Here is a 13,070-nt window from a genome sequence, read left to right as displayed (position 1 = left end):
GTTCCTAATTGCAGCTCTTTGCTCATTAGACATGACTCATGACACTCATGTTGCTGTTCTGACACCCTAACAAAGAGAGATGGGAATGTTGTGCCTACGGAGGCTCTGTACCACCGAGGTCAGGTAGAAAAGCTTTAGTCATCAGGCCATGGCAGCCGCAGTTCTTCATGCCTTTCAATCCTTGTGTTCAGAATTGAAAGCAGTTGACTTCCTTAAGAGTATGAAGGTTTGCTTATCTTTGGGACATCTTAATATCAGTTTTATCCCTGGGATCCAATTGGTCACAGAAACATTTTATTAGTAGGGCAGTCTACACTCTCATCCTCAAAACTCTTCTTTTTTCCTATTCTTTATAGTCATTATTGACTCATTTTCACCATTTTATATGATTTACTTGGTGGAACATTAAAAATCTATGCCATGTTTGTTAGTAGGGACAAAGATGATGGGGATCCTAAAACTCAGATTATGTGCATTTAGTTTTCCATCTTCTCCAAAGTTTTTTATCTTTCAGTTTGGGCAAATCATTATTAGATCTATTTTATGTTTTCTATTTCAATATTAAGTATAGTGCATGAGTTGGGAAAGTGATAGGATTTACTATAATTTATTTTAAAGTATGCAGTCATCATCTATTCATTTCAATCATTGACTTATTGATTGATTAATAAATAGATCAATAGGTACCAAAAATCAGAGGATGTGTCAAATCAGAGTTACAAGTTCCTATTTTTCTTTGTAGTTTCTTGGTTTCTTAAGTATTAGAACATTTTTAAATATTTTTTATTGTGAAATATAACAGGCAGAAGAGTGATAAATTTCAATATACAGTTTAACAAATAATTATAGAGCAAATTTCAAATATGGTATCATTACAGCTCCACAATTGCAGGTATTTCTTTCTAATTCTAATACATTAGAGCCTAAAAAGAAATATCTATATAATGATTCAGTAGTCATAATCATTTGTTAAATCCTATCTTCTCTGTAACAACTCTTCCCTCTCCTTTGATCATTTTCTCAATCTTCAGGGATACTTGGACAATGACCATTCTAACTTCTTCATGTTGAAATGGGGTCGAAAACGTTGTTGAGATATATTCACATAGCATATATTCTATCCCAAAGAAACAATCAATGTCCCATAGTAACCTCACTTAATTGTACCATCATAATCACCCTCAATTTTAGACAATTTTCATTGCTCCAAAGTAGAACATTTTTAAATAAGCTTCTTAGTAAGATTTTAGAGTGATATCTAACTGGTTAGGGCAGATATTGCTTTTGTTGTTGAATAGGTTGATGAATATATGGTACATCATAATATCGTAACTTTATTCCTTTTCCAACAAATTAAGAAAGCATTTAGTACATCTTTGGTATGTGGATCAGAGAAAGTGGGGCAGGGCTGCAGATGGTACTGACACTACCCAAAAAGCACACTTCTCAAACAAGGTTTCTTTTTATGTTGCTGTTGTACTGTTTATTGCAATTTGATTTCTAAGTATAACCTGAAAATAGTAATTGATTTAAAAGTGGAGATCTGGAGTCAGAAGAATGCTTTCTTCTTCACAGACACAAATTTTTGTGCATGAGCAACTTTAATGTGAGGAAGTTACAGAGAATTTGGCATCTGGGCTGGAGAGTAAAGGCAAAGTTTAGTTTAAAGAATGATGTACTAAAGGTGATCATTTAATAATGGCTCAGGTGACAAATATGAGGTACATGGACAGAGATATATTACAACACTGGAATAAATCAGAAATACATTGGTTAACTCAGGTTTCTACCTACCATTGTTCCTTCTCCACAATACATATTAAGCTCGTTATTTTAAATTGTAATTTGGAAATTCCATTTTCAATTGTGATTGGAAAAATTATTTTATTAAGAGAGGACCCTAGTGAAAGTTTTGATTTCTGAATATAAATTGAGGTTCATCCTTAAAAAGAATATTTGATATTCTTGAAGTAATAACACTAATTAAAACCATATACCTATCATTGAGCTAAATGATTTATATCTATAACACCCAAAACAAAGCTGTGAACAAGTATGATAATGGAGAAATTCACAAGGATAAGCAGTGGCACTTATCTACTATGCTGCCCTATAACACTGGGTAAAGGTACCTAAGCGTGGAGTTGAAAGCTGAGCTACGTTGTTCTTTGTAGGAAAAGAGGAGTATTTGAAAAGAGTGGTATAGGAAGGAATGTTGGGGAAACTAAGGAAGAAAGGTTAAGCACCTGATCCCAAAAAAGTAAGGAGTCCAAAGGTGCAAGGCTGAGATACAAACTTGCCAGATGTGACATGTGTATTTATTTATTTTTAATGAATTGGTGAATGCTCTTTAATATAATCTCCTCCTCTCTTCTTCTACTAAATATTAAATAGCTTTTGTTTTTAACTAAGGATGTTTGAACAAAGACAACGCAGAGATAACAGGTATATAAAAGTATTTATAATAATTCCAGTAGTAACAATAGCTTGTTGTTTTCTACTGTTATCTCTACCTTCCCCCTGTAGAATAACCCTCCCACAGATAGCACCAATAAAATGCAAACAAAATACACATTTTTAAACATAGTTCCCTAAAGGCACTGGAGAGAGGCTACAAGCAGGCAGAAATTTGAGCTACCTTTATTTGGCTTTTCCTGTGTGTGTGTGTTCCCCAGTCCATGCACTGTGGGCTGGCAAGAATCTCAAGGTGTTGGAGGACAGTGTGTGGAGCTGGCAGAACAGATGGAAATTAAAGGGAAGAAAAATCAGAAATGAGAAAGCCACAGATGGGAAGCCTAAATCTGTGTATTAATGTCCCCTGAATCTTGGGTTGACTCCTGAACTTTTTATGTGGCGAGGGGAGATTCCAAGAAACCCAGTAGAAAACAAAAGATGCAAAGCTGAGAGAACTGAGTAGGGGTTTGAGTTGCTATCCACCCCAAGGAAGACAGAGTTTGGATTTGGAGCCCTGTAGAGTTATTCCTTTAACTTTGGAAACATCTTGGGATTTAAAACGAAAACCCAGAAAGGCCATGTTGTAGGAATAAAGATTATGTCCCATGATTAAGGGATTTACCCTGAAACTAAAGGATGAAGTTGAGTAGACTTACTTGAACAAAATTTCAAATCAAGTCTCTCCAAGTTCAAGGTAACTGGTTATTTAACTGTCTGTTAAGACAAAAATCAACACTGTTCAGAGGAAGCCAGCAGAATGCAGCATCTCTACAGTGTATCATCCACAATAAAAAATTTTAGATATGCAAAGAAACAAGAAAATGTGACCTATTTTGCCATATCAATTAACATTTCCTGGGCACCTTCCATTTGTCTCATGTGCTTGTATGCAATGTCTATGCTTTTAATATCCTCCACCAAACTGGCAACTATTGACGGACAAACAACTAAATCTTCACAAAGCTATTACTCTCCTTATTATTCTTCTCCATAAAACACAAAAAGAAAAGATATGGTGTAGGACACTAGGGTCCATTGCTGTCATCATAAAAGCCACTGTCACTGTCTCTTAAACTCAAAATAAATTTCTAATATTTGATTCAAAGTACTCTGAAACATCACTAAGCCCTTAAAATGGGAACATGTACTTTATTAATTTTGTGGCAAAAATTAATTACATATTGGAATTTGCTCTTTTATACTAGAAAATGATATCCTGCCATGGCTTGATTTTTGTTTTGATAATAATTGAAATAACTTTAAATATGTTACATATATGCACACATACATACATATGCTTAAAATTAAACTCTTTGGTATAATTCTGTTAATTGTAAAATATATATATGCCCTATTCCAGTTGGATATTTTAGTGTGTAGTGTCAGCAAAAAAGACTGCTAGAGATATTGGAGATGTGAACAGTTCTCTAATAAAATGAAGGATTTCTTAAATAAAAGGTCTCTGATTCCTGTAAGGCAAAAATTAACAATGTAATTAAATTTCTATTATGAAAAAATAACATCAACTCAGGGTGTACTAACTGTTCTAGGGGTTCTATATGCAAAGGGGTTCCTTACAATCATCACTGTGTGCATTACACATGCACAGAGAATTGGGCTTTGATGATTACTTTGTGTAGGTTCTTCATTTAGCAGGTCTCCTTTTTAAAGTAGAAGGTTTCCATTTTTTTTTCATTTGCTTGCTTAGATGGGATTTATATGCTAATCACAAATAAGTACTACAAAGCCTTCCATTTCAAGCTTCAAAGGTTTTTCTCAAAACACAGGTTTAAAGCAGACCCCTAAGTTAAATCCGATGACTTATTCTAGTCCATGGACTCATTGATTCCCAAGAACTTCTATTATTCCTTCTTTTTGTACTAGAAGATACCATCAAAATTAAAAAAAAATAAACTTCATACCTGGACTGAAGCAGCACTAAAAGAACATTGGTTTTGAGTAAAAGCTCCCCCCCCCCCCACCTTTTTGTAGCCATTAACTACTTTCTTCTAAATTTTAGCCATAGTAGCTTGGGAAGATCTAAAGATACAGTTTTATAAGGTCTGGAATGAGGTATTTTCTCAATTATTGGGCCAGTGTGACAAGCAGAAGTAGGATTGGATATAAAACATTGATTCAAAATTCCTTATTTAAAAAATGCTTTTCATTCTTAGTTCTCAAATATTGATGAGGGATGCAAAGATGAATGAATATTCAGTGCCATGAGAGGTAAAAATAAAGTGCTGCAGGTATTTAGATGAAGGAGAGAGTGACATTTGTGCCTAGCATAGGATTACCATTCATTCCTTCTTCCATTCATTAATTCATTTACTCATTCATTCAACAAATTTTTTTTTAAACACTGTCTACTAAATGCAATATTCAGTGCTAGGCATTGATTTGGAATTGGAAGGGATTTTAAAGTAAAAGATCTCAACATTTGGGGAGTCTATGGAATTTTTCAAAAGCTTATAAACACTATGGAGGCCGCACATGCACATTTACACACAAAACTTCAAGGAGTCTATGGATGCTCTCAAATCCTCCATTAGACACCTTGGGATTGATAAATCCTGCCTAGCAATTTCTTAATTTCCAGTTTTGTTTGTTTGAATTTTACCAATCATCACAAGGTGTTTTAACCATATTAGATTGTTGATATTGTTTTCATAATTTACCCCTCAAGTTAATAATGGGTCAGATCTTCCAAACAAGCTCCAGTTGCAAGCTCTGTTGCTAATTATAAAAGAGCCAACCTGCTTGTTAAATGAGCATGAACGCCATCTAACGCCCAAAGGGAGTAAATGTTGTTAAAAAAAAAAAAAAAAAAAAAACACTGTATAACTGAGGATTAGAGTGTGTACCAAAGAAATTAGTTTTACTATTGCCATTTGGTTGGTAGGTTGGTTGTTGGTTCATTGGTTCATTTGTTTCTAAAACTTGTAAGTTATTTTTTTATACATTATCACATCAAATACTTTTATACTACATAGTAATTCCCTGAGTTAACTGTTCTGAAACATTTTGTGGATTTGTCCTTTTTTGTTGTTGGTGGAGGGCCATATGATTTATCTTTTTAAATAAACCTTTTATTTTAAAACAGTTTAGATTTTAAGAATAATTGCAAAGATAGTTCAGAGAGTTCCCAGATATGCCACACCATGTTTCCCCTATCATTAGCATCTTATGTGAGTATGGTACATTTGTCAGAATTAATGAAGCAATATTGAACATTATTAATTAAATTCTAAACTTTATTTAGACTCTCTCAGTTTTTCTTTAAGTTTCTTTTTCTGTTCCAAGATCCCATCCAAGATACCACATTGCATTTAGTGGTCATGTCTTCTTAGGCTCCTCTTTGTTTTGACAGTTTGATTTACACTTAATGTTATTTGTATTTGAATTTTATTGTAGCATTCAGTTATTTTTTCAATTAAAAAAATAACATTTCAGAAAACAATGTCCCTTGTTCTGTTCCTTTGATAATGGCTATTTGTATAAACATAAATGATCATTACACATTTCTTTTGTCTCTAATAATGATTAAAGGGCTTACGAAGGAGAACTGGCAAGAGATAGAATCACCATTTCAGTAGACTCCCTAGGAATTAAGTCATATTCGGTCTCTAATACTCACTGGCTGTAAGTCTGTTAGCAAGCCATTTATCATTTGCATTTCAGTCTCCACATCTGTAGAATAAGGTGTGTGAACCAGAAAATTTCCCAGTCCTTATACCAAGCAAAGGGAAATAAAATTGACTGGTATTTTCTTAGTAAAATAGTAATGATGTTTCATATTGGATACGAGTGAATGCTCTTAGTCTTGGTTTGCCAGGGTGCTGTGATAAATACCATGTATTGGTTGGCTTAAGCAATGGGAATTGACTGGCTCACAGTTTGGAGGCCACAAGCCCAAAATCAAGGTATCAGCAAGCCACACCTTCTCTGACGTTTGTCACCTTCTGGTGGTAGCTTGCTGGCAATCAATTGCTGCATCCAGCCCAGGGCTTTGTCTTTTTCTGTTCCCTCCTATGACTTCTACTACCGTGATCAAGTTTGCTTTGCTTATAACAACTCCAGTCATTTTGAATTAAGGCTCATTATTCTTCAATTTGACCTCAACTTAAAAGGATCTTTAAAGATCCCTTTTACAAATGAGTTCATTCCCACGGGATCAGAGGTTAGGACTTGAATATGTCTTTATGGGAGCATAATTCAGTTTTTCACTCTTATATACCAACCTAAGCTGGTACACATTATCTCCATATTATAGATGTGAGGATGAGTTTTAGAAAAGAAATTTGACCACCTAATTACATAGGGCAAATAAGTTACACAGCTCATAAGTGATGGGTCAGATTTAAAAGCATTTAACTTACAAAGAAGCAGTACCCCTTTTAGCATCCTTGAGCCTAAAATATCTCCCACCCCCGGTGGAGATCTTCTAATGGGGAGTAGGTCTGGAGTCACAATGCCCCCAGGCATAGGAGACTGTATAAAAATGCTAATAGTTGAGGCTGGGTTGCTGCCCACCCACAAACAGAGGTTCTGAAATTTCTAGGAAACGTCTATCTTGGATCAACAGAAATGCATGAAGTCTGAGGAGCATTCCTAGTCCTACCATATTTGCTAATCATTTTATTAAACATATACTTTGTTTGCTTTTTAAGTCTTCAGGAGACATAGGGTAATATTGTGTTAACTTGTTTCCTGGGAACAGGATAGAATATTGTATTTTCTCCTCAACATTGATGAGGATGTATACATGTGTGTATAAATGTGAAGGAATTTTCAGAATGTTGGATAAAACAATTTGCTGGGTAAAGAGTAGAGATATGTAAGCTACTTGGCTCTTGCAGTATTAATAAATTGGTAAATACTTGCATTCTCCATAACTGGGCATCTCTCAAGTTACTATTAATAGGCCTCAGACTTATGGTATTTTTGTTAAAAGGAAAGTTATTAGGTTTGTGACTTTGATTCCCCATCTTGAGAATTAGATTCATATATGTGTGTATCTGTCTGTATCTACTTTTTGGTAAATAATTTAGATAAATTCATGAATTGACACATATATACTTCATATACTATTAGGATTCTTTCCAAAATCCTTTTTCAAAAGATTCCATTTCTACATATTTAAGATTTTTAAAATATCATTTTGATCCATGCTGCTGTAAAATTTGTTACTGTAAATTTTGTTCCAAATTATCTAAGAGCTGCAGTCTGATAGAAAATAATTTTACTCAGTTGAGAGAATCAGTAAGTCAGTGAAAATATTTTCCAATGGTAGTCTCAAAATAGAAACTAGAATTCTAAAGGCTTTGAAGTTTAGCAATTAACTGATTTTTGTCTCTTAAAATGAAGCCATTAAGGAGTGCCTTTATGATCTTAGAAAGTGGTAGATTTCATCTGTGCAATTAAACAATAACGATATATTTAATAGACTAAGTAAAATATCACAGAGCGATTAAATCATTTTTATAAATGTGATTAGTAGAATGCGTTTCCATTAGTGTCACTGTGATAGCCAAAGATTGAATGTCACAAGAGGGTTTTATAATTTTTTTCTCTACATATTAGAATGAAAATCACATGTTAATATAAAGAGTCACTCCAGTTTTCTTAATATCCTTAAATAGCTTTATCAATTTTTAATGCTGTTCCTGCTTATTGTATGAATGTTCATATGCGTTTAAAGCACGGCACTAAGTTGTTAAATGATACATAAACTGCCCACATTTCTCACACAAAATGGTATTTTCTCAACTGCCAAGTTATACACTGGTTATATTTAAATACATGTGTATTTAACCTAAGTCTCTCAATTGCTTTAAAATAGATTCCTTACTCTGAAAATAAAATTTTTAGGTATTGTTTTTGCATTGAGGTTAATGTCAGATTGAGCTTGTAGTCTTGATAGTAACACTTCTGCACGTTGAGTCAAAGTTAAACCTTGTATTAGATATAAACATGTATTTGAATCATAACCTACACATTAACAAGGGCCGGTAGGAAGGTGGTGGTGAGGCTGAGCACTGTGGCTCCATCGACTTTGCCATCTCCCACACCTCTGACATTTTCCGCAGTGCCCTCCTAATCAGTCTTTTGTAGGTTTCTATCCTTCACCATCAAAAACATAAACAAGATTACAGACTCACTTTCTCCCCCAACTCTAAAGTACCAATTATTTAAAATTGCACCATTTTATTCTTATACTATAGTTCCTATAGTATGTCTGAAATTATGTTATCATACAAGTGATGAAAACTATTTTTTGATCAAATACTTACCATAAATGAAATTTATCTATGAATGGTACCTCTATAACGTTCCAAATAAACCCAGTAAGCTACTTTGCCCAGAGTGCTGTTTGTTCAAGCATATTAATTCAGAATGTGACATTTTGACCCAAGACTGGAGGTTGAGTCCCCTGATAAAAGGAAAAATGCCACATATCCACAGAGATTGTTCCTGTTTCCTTGCACTTCTGTGACTCAAAGAGAAATCATGAAAGCCAAGTATAGTATGTGAGTTGATTGCATGCTCCCTAAAAACCTTGAGCTACTGAAATTAGAATCTGAAACATCAACAAAGGTTTCTTGTTAGGGAAATGCTGATTATTAATAAAGTAAGACAAATAATATGAAAAAGAGATTTTTATTTATTTCATCTTATTGATTAAAGGAGTATTTTATGAGAATTTTATAATGCATGTTAACTAATATTGGAAAAATGGTGAAGTGTTTGTTTTCCTCTCTCTTTCCTAACAATGTGAATATTTTTAATCTTGTTTCTATTAAAGCAGTTAAAAATTTTTCAAAAGTTTGAAATTTTAATTACAAAAACTCAAAGAACAATACTTAAACTTCAAATGTGAGCAAACTGCTAACTGGCTTTTTTCTATTAGAGGCTTTCTGATAAATTAAAAGGGACCCTTCTATTTTAATTTGGACATTTTGTCTTGTTCAAATGGGGCTGTTTCAACATATATTGGTATTTGTTTATTAACTCACTAGTCCATAATGTTAATCAGTTTGACTTGGACCTTTCAGATCAGTAATTCTATTTACTGAATTATAAATGGGAGGGTGGCACTGTCCTTGGCACCGTGAGCAAAGCAAAGGGTGCCACACAGTGTGGGAAGAGAACAGATATTCCTTTGAGTGCATACTGTGGGCCCACAGTTTATCTCATTTGGCTCTGATGACCCCAAGAGGTTATTATTTTTATTTTACAATTTAAAAACCTCAGAGAGAGTAGTCACCCTGCCTGAATTCACATGGCTAGCTATAGTTTTTCTGTTGCAAGTGACAGAATGAACAAACCAACGTCAACAATCATAACTGAAAAGTCTAGAAGTAGGGCTAGCTCACCTGAGGCTAGATATAGCTGCAAAATTGACGTCACCATGAATGCAGCTCCTTCCTCAGCCTCCACAAGGTGGTCTCTACCGCTCCAGGAGACCCCTGACAGGACCAAAATTTCTGTAGCGTTTCCAGCATTCAAAAACATATACCACCTGCACAGAGTCTCATCTCCACCTTTGTTAGTCCTGAGGTTTACTCTCTCATTGGCTTAAATTGAATCACTTATCCTTTCTTGAATGAATTGCTGGGCATCTGGCCTACCGTTGCCTCTTAGGGCCTACCTACCTGGAGGTGGAGTCAGTTCCACAAAAACTACAGGGCTGAGAATAGGGGAAAGTGAATCACATGTAGGAAAATCAGAGTCCTGTTAGTACAACAATGTCTACCACCATTAAATAGATAGAACCAGGACTGAATATAAAGTCTGTACTCTTTCAGCTATGCAATAGACTCCCAAGACAAAATCTCCCTCCACAACTGTACAATGTGAAGATAACAATACAAAATACGAAGAGATCCAAGATGGTGGATTAGGAGAGAGAGCAAAATTCTCCTCCGTGAAAAACACTAGATAAAAGGCAGAAAGTGCTCCAGAATAGCGGTTACAGGGTTCCACCAGCTGGGCAGGGACTTATGTATTGGTAGTGATTGAGCACTTGGAGAAACCAAGAGACTGCGTTTGAAGTTGTATGTTTGCTCCCAGGAGCTGCTGGGAAAACAGCAGCCAGACTTGCGCTGTGGTGGGGAAAAAACGAGAGTCTGTGTTTGGAGGTGGGCTTGAGAGGGACCCAGGGAGTGGCCAGGGAGACGGCAGAGGGAGCCACAGTCAATCATGGCAGGGAGTGCCTTCCATGCCCCAGGCACCCGCCTCAGTATCTGGCACGGGTGATACCCCTCTGCACACCCGTAGCTGAAGGCCCCCGAGCCAGGGACAAGCCACTGCTGCAGGTGGACAATCGTAGAAGTGGGTAGTTTCGGCACCCCTTTGCAGCACTGCGGCTTAGAGCTTCCTCAAAGGAAAACTCAGGATTCTGCTGACTTGTGATGGCACAACTCCTCCTCTGCAGAAACCCATGGGGTGCACAGCCTAGAGGCAGGGGTACTGCACAGAAGGGCCAGGAGCCCTACACCAAGCCCAGGGACTTGTGGGCCCACGGCAGAGAGGGACTGGGGGGAATCTGAGCTGAAGGGTAGAATGGCTGGGAGTACTGGGGCTTAAAGCCCTCCTCCCTGCCAAACTGCACAGGGCACAACCCCCACCCACAGGGCTGGTGGTCCCTGTTGCATATGGAAAATTGGTGCACTGATTGGACATCCACATAGTTTGGACCCCCACTTGCTGCATAAACGAAGTTGAGAACTGGACTGAGGATAAGAGGTGGCTCGGGAGCGCCATCTGCTGGTAGGTCAGGGAAAGTGCACTCCACCAAGCTGTAGCTCTGTTAAATTATAGATAATTGTTTAAATAAGGCTCCATAGCCAAAAAGAACCCTATCAAGATAAGCAAATGCCAAGAGGCCAAAAACAACAGAAAATTATAAAGCATGTGAAGAAACCAGAAGATATGGATAACCCAAAACACCCAAATTAAAAAATCAGAGGAGATACAGAACTTGGAGATATTAATCAAAGAAGTAATCACAAATACCAATACTGTGGTTCATGATATAAAAGACATCCAGAAGACCCTAGAAGAACATAGAGAAGAATTTTCAAGAATAAATTTTAAAAAGAGGATCTTATGGAAATAAAAGAAACTGTTGATCAAATTAAAAAGATTCTTGATACACATAGCAACAGATTAGAGGAAGCTGAGGAATGAATATGTGAACTTGAAGAAAGTAGTAGGTTGGAAAGTGAAAGCACAAAAGAAGGAATGGTGGAAAAAAAATGAAAAAATCGAAATGGATCTCAGGGATATGACAGACAAAGTAAAGAGCACATATATAAGAATCATTGGTGTTCCAGAAGGGGAAGAGAAGGGTAAAGGTCTAGGAAGAGTATTCAAAGAAATTGCTGGGGAAAATTTTCCAACCCTTCTAAACAACATAAATACGCAAATCATAGACACCCAGCGAAATCCAAACAGAATAAATCCAAATAAACCCATGCTGAAACAAATTCTGATCAGACTGTCAAATGCCAAAGAGAAGGAGCAAGTTCTGAAAGCAGCAAGAGAAAAGCAATTCACCACATACAAGGGAAACAGCATAAGACTAAGCAGTGACTGTTCAGTGGCCACCATGGAGGTGAGAAGGCAGGTGGTATGACATATTTAAAATTCTGAAAGAGAAACATTGCCAACCAAGAATTCTTTATCCAGCAAAGCTCTCCTTCAGATTTGAGGGAGAGCTTAATATCTTCAGTGACAAACAAATGCTGAGAGAATTTGCTAACAAGAGACCTGCCCTACTTGAGATACTAAAGGGAACCCTACCAGCTGAAAAAAAAGAAAGGAGAGAGAGATATGGAGAAGAGCACAGAACTAAAGAGTTTTAGTAAGGATACATTAAAGGAAATAAAGAGAGAATGGGGAAAAATATATCTGACAAATAAAAAACAAAGGATATGATGGCTGATTCAAGAACTGCCTTCACAGTAATAACATTGAATGTGAATGGGTTAAACTCCCCAATTAAAAGATACAGATTGGCAGAATGGATTAAAAAATGTGAACCATCAATATGTTGCTTATAAGGGACTCATCTTAGACCCAGAGACACAAAGAAATTGAAAGTGAAAGGATGGAAAAAAATATTCCATGCAAGCTGTAGCCAAAAGAAAGCAGAAGTAGCAATATTAATCTCAGATAAAATAGACTTTAAATAGAATTTAAAAGAGACAAAGGACACTATATATATATATATATATATATATATATATATATATATATATATATATATATATAACAAAAGGGACAATTCAACAAGAAGAAATAACAATCATAAATGTCTGTGCACCCAATCAAGGTGCCCCAAAGTACATGAGACAAACATTGGCAAAACTGAAGGAAGCAATAGATGTTTCCACAGTAATTGTAGACTTCAATACATCACTCTCTCTTATAGATAGATCAACCAGGCAGAGGACTAATAAGTAAATTGAAAACCTAAACAATGTGATAAATGAATTTGACTTAAAAGACATATATATAGCCTTACATCCCAAATCACCAGGACATACATTCTTCTCTAGTGCTTACAAAACTTTCTCCAGAATAGATTATATTCTGGGCCATAAAACAAG

The 13,070-nt window shown here is 35.9% G+C and overlaps 1 protein-coding gene across 2 annotated transcripts in view; it reads left to right on the top strand.

Moving 5' to 3' along the window:
- GUCY1A2 (guanylate cyclase 1 soluble subunit alpha 2) overlaps positions 1 to 13,070 on the top strand; it is a 332,369-nt gene that overhangs the window by 264,042 nt on the left and 55,257 nt on the right. The gene's annotated exons all lie outside the window — the stretch shown is intronic.

This window comes from Choloepus didactylus, chromosome 6, assembly GCF_015220235.1.
Source record: "Choloepus didactylus isolate mChoDid1 chromosome 6, mChoDid1.pri, whole genome shotgun sequence".
In the NCBI taxonomy this organism is placed as follows: Eukaryota; Metazoa; Chordata; class Mammalia; order Pilosa; family Megalonychidae; genus Choloepus; species Choloepus didactylus.
This window is presented reverse-complemented; position numbering and strand designations above follow the sequence as displayed.